At 39.7% G+C, this 4,174-nt stretch overlaps 1 long non-coding RNA gene across 3 annotated transcripts; it reads right to left on the reverse strand.

Annotated features, from left to right (window-relative positions):
• Nucleotides 1-332: 332 nt before the first annotated feature.
• LOC133738961 (uncharacterized) lies at nt 333-3,178 on the reverse strand. Of its 3 annotated transcripts, none has more exons than XR_009860385.1 (5): nt 2,974-3,173; nt 2,741-2,802; nt 2,496-2,617; nt 1,891-1,955; nt 333-597 (listed from the first exon to the last, which is right to left on the reverse strand). It is a non-coding gene; the product is annotated as an uncharacterized LOC133738961 (long non-coding RNA). The 3 variants fall into 3 exon arrangements; XR_009860384.1 differs by having other exon boundaries at nt 2,752-2,802; nt 2,974-3,165; XR_009860383.1 differs by having other exon boundaries at nt 2,496-2,802; nt 2,974-3,178.
• Between the last annotated feature and the right edge of the window lie 996 nt (nt 3,179-4,174).

The following is a 4,174-nucleotide window of genomic DNA, read 5'->3' on the forward strand; positions in this document are numbered from 1 at the left end:
GAAAGCATTTATTGATTTATCGAGTATGGGATTTATGCTTTCGAGGATTTATTGAGATATTGAGGTTTGAGTTATCGAGATATTCCTGAGTTATGCTTTCGATGAATTATTGAGGATTTAGTGAATTAATATCGAGTTTCTTTCCGAAAGCAATTATTTGAAAGAGGTTTATTCCAGTTTATTGATGACAGAACCCGACCCAAGTTTCACCCCGAAACCCGGTCTCGAGCCTGCGGGGCCCACGTTAGGTGAAATCCTACCAAAAAAAAATCGGCAGAACCTCCCCTAAAATGGACTACCCAAGAGTTTACAAAACCTGGACATGCTTTAAACTAACTCACACTCAAAGATACATTCTAACATTTAAATTCCAAGCGTATATATTACATTCCAGAAGTACGAATTCCACGTTAACCTCCATAAGATAACATATTCTCAAGCATCAACATTCTCCAAAATTTGAAAGGGTTATCAGAGCAATTCTACATAACTAAGCCGATATCATACAAGGTAGGTTAAGTAATAACCTACGAACAAAACGGAAGCACTGATTTCCAAGCCTCTAGTTCCTGGACGCGATCTCGGCCAATCTGAAATCTGGGCATTAGAAAACGAAGGGCCCAAGGGAAAACATTTAAAAACCGTTAGAGTGAGTGGACGAAAAATAAGTAATTTCGAATTAATAAGTAAAACGAATGTTTTCCCAAGTTATTCTCTAAAATCTCGCATGCAGTAACAATCTTGAAAAAAAAGACTTTTAATCATCATCTTTACTGCAATCTTAATCGCGTAGAAATAAAACATCTTGAAAGGATCTCATCCTCAATCCTTATAAAAAAAAAACATCCTTTTCAAGAGGCTTGCTTGCTGACTAGAAAGGACTGCTGTCTAGTCATCTCATGCCATCTGGGAGGGACTACCACCCAGATGACGCATCGGAAGGGACTGCCAACCGGAATAGGAGGCGGTGGTAGAAGGGACTGCCAACTAACCACAGGTAGTAGACGGGACTGCCGACTAACTACCTCATGTCATCTGGAAGGGACTGCCACCCAGATGACGCATCGGAAGGGACTGCCAACCGGAATAGGAGGCGATGGATAGAAGGGACTGCCAACTAACCATCTCATGCCATCTGGGAGGGACTGCCACCCAGATGACGCATCGGAAGGGACTGCCAACCGGAATATAGTCTGGAAGGGACTGCCAACCAGATTATTACCTAGAAGGGACTGCCAGCTAGGTAATATGCGCATGCGCCGTAAATAGCCTCCCCAATAAACTGAATAGCCTCCTCAATAAACTGGAAACAACCTCTTTCAGTTACTTGCTTTCGGAAAGAAACTCGCTGTTACTTCAATAAAACATTAAAAAAAATTCACCGAAAGCATAACTCAGGATTATCTCGTTAAATCAAACCTCAATATCTCAATAAATCCTCGAAAGCATAAAATCAAATACTTTGTAAATCAATAAATGCTTTCGGAAAGAAAACTCAATCTAACTTCAAGGCTGATAAGTGCGGAGCTCAAAGCTCAATAAATCTCGATAATTCAATAATGCTCAAATATTTGCTAAATCCTTCGTACTCGTATATCACCATAAAAACTGACATTCGAAATCAATAATTCTCAAATATTTTCTGAATCAGTCACTTCCCGAAAATCATGTCCCAACTCAATAACTCACAAATAATTAGCTTGAAAATCTATTGAAAGCCCTCGGGAAGGAAATCCACTAAAAATCCCATAACTCATAGAGCATAATAAATCTCAAGAAATCAAGCTCATAAAATCATAATACTCAATAATTCAAATAATAAATTAAACCTCAATCGGAAATTAATAATATACTGCATGCACATTTAATTTAAAATAAATGTCCACTCACTGGTGAATCTCGTAGCTAATCCAGCTGCCTGCTCGGCTCCTTTTCACTCGAGGGTTCAGTACGTCCTGAAATAGTTGGCAGGATATAATTAACCTCAAATCTTCAAGGAATTATACTCCTTCCTTTGAAATTTTACGATTGTTACTCAAAAAGAATTCTTCCAAAAATCCCTCACTTCAATTTGGGATTTAACTTCTTGCATACCGAAATTCTATTATAAAACAACACCTTAATTTAATCTTCAAAATGATTTTTCACTAACTTAGTCCATAAATTTAAATTCCTTAACCACCAAAAATAAGATAATTCTCTTTCCCAAATTCCAAATTCTATCTCTTATTTCCCTTTTTCAATTCAAAATCAATTCTCAACACAATTTCTCAACACAACATCACTTCTCTTAACTTCTCAACATACAATTTTTCCAACAAAAAAAATCAATTCTCTTAATTTCTCAACACCAAATATCCATAACACTAATCAAGGGAATTTAACAACCAACATCAATTTTCCATGAACTTAACAACCAAAAACTCTTAAAACTCATAATAAGCCACCAAAATTTACCCACACATTCTCCACAACACACCCAACACTTCATATACCTGCAACAACAACCAAAAGCAAGTGGAAGTGGCCGGAATTTCAACCCAAAGACATGAAATCCGGCCAGTTACTGTTCATCGTCACCCTCACCTTCAATTCTTCTTCCTTGGGTCAAAATGAGCTGCAAGAGTTCATGGAAATCATCAACAACACCCTAGGAACCTTAAACCCCGAAGAAAATCAACCAAATCCAAGTAGGAGTATCCAGAAAAATCAAACAAGAACCCAAGAATTCGACAGTTACTGTTCACGTACTGTTCACGTACTGTTCACAGCTTCAAATCTTCCTCCACCAATCAAAACAAGCTGCAAGAGGTTAGGGATGAAGGTTAGCATCGTCCCAGCCACCAAAAACCCAAAGAAATCCGGCCGGAACTGCCGGAAAACCGAAGATCAAGGCAAAAACCCAATTTTTCCATTTCCGAAAATTCCTCTTCAAAACTCAAGAATCCATGGTACCAAAGAGGAAAAACTTACATGACTAGGAGAGAAGGAGGAGAGGATCACGCCATGCCAAACGATTCGTCCTGTGGTGGCCGGACGGCGATGAATTTTGTGGGAGAAGGCCGGCGGCGAAAGAAAAAGAAAGGGGGAGGGAGAGCTCGGGCTTGTCCCGATTTTTCCTTGATCTGTCACTTTTCTCTCTCTTCCCAAAATGGAAATCACTTAAATAAAACCCAAACTAAATATAGTAACTCTTATTTTTAAGTCATAACTTTCCCGTCAAAATTCGGATTTAAACAAACTACGTGTCCACGAACTCGATTTTTCGTATACTATGGCATTCTCAAGGAAATTCCCAACTTAACAGACAAAATAGAAAGTCAACTCCTCGGTCAAAACCGGTAAATGTAACTAGTAAAAATTTTAAGGTACGGGGCATTACAATTGAGGAGGTAAATAAGTCAGAGCATGCATGCATTACCTGGTCGGCAGTCCCCTCCAGGTAAGTCTGGTCGGCAGTCCCCTCCAGACAATATTCTGGTCGGCAGTCCCCTCCAGAATATTCCGGTCGGCAGTCCCCTCCAATGCGTCATCTGGTCGGCAGTCCCCTCCAGACAGCATGAGGTAGTTAGTCGGCAGTCCCCTTTAACTACCTATGGTTAGTCGGCAGTCCCCTCTAACCATTACCTCCTCGTCCGGTCGGCAGTCCCCTCCGATGCGTCACTGGTCCGCAGTCCCCTCCAGGTGGCATGAGATGACTAATCGGCAGTCCCCCTTAGTCATCGTCCATGTTGAAATATGATTTGAGATATGAGTAATTTAACGAGAGGTTTGAAATATCATTATGGATTTGAGGGATTTGAGATTTTAAAGAGATTTCGAGATGATTAAGATTACATAATTGAGATTTCAATAAAGATGATGTTTAAGAGTGTTTTTAAGATTTTTACTGCATGTGAGGTTTTAGAGAATAACTTGGGAAAGCATTAAGTTTCACTTGTTCATTCGAAATTACTTATTTTTCGTCCACTCACTCTAACGGTTTTCAAATGTTTTTCCCCTGGGCCTTTCGGTTTCAAATGCCCAGTTTGCAGGCCAGTTTAGCTTGAGGTCGAGCGTACTTGGGGTTGAGGCATAGCTGTCATAGCTTCCGCATTATAGAAGTACCGGTTTTTTTATCTTGTATTCTATCTTCTTGTACGCCTGTACATTAGATTGCTCTGATAACCTATGT

The sequence above is a fragment of the Rosa rugosa genome, chromosome 3 (assembly GCF_958449725.1).
Source record: "Rosa rugosa chromosome 3, drRosRugo1.1, whole genome shotgun sequence".
Lineage (NCBI taxonomy): Eukaryota > Viridiplantae > Streptophyta > Magnoliopsida > Rosales > Rosaceae > Rosa > Rosa rugosa.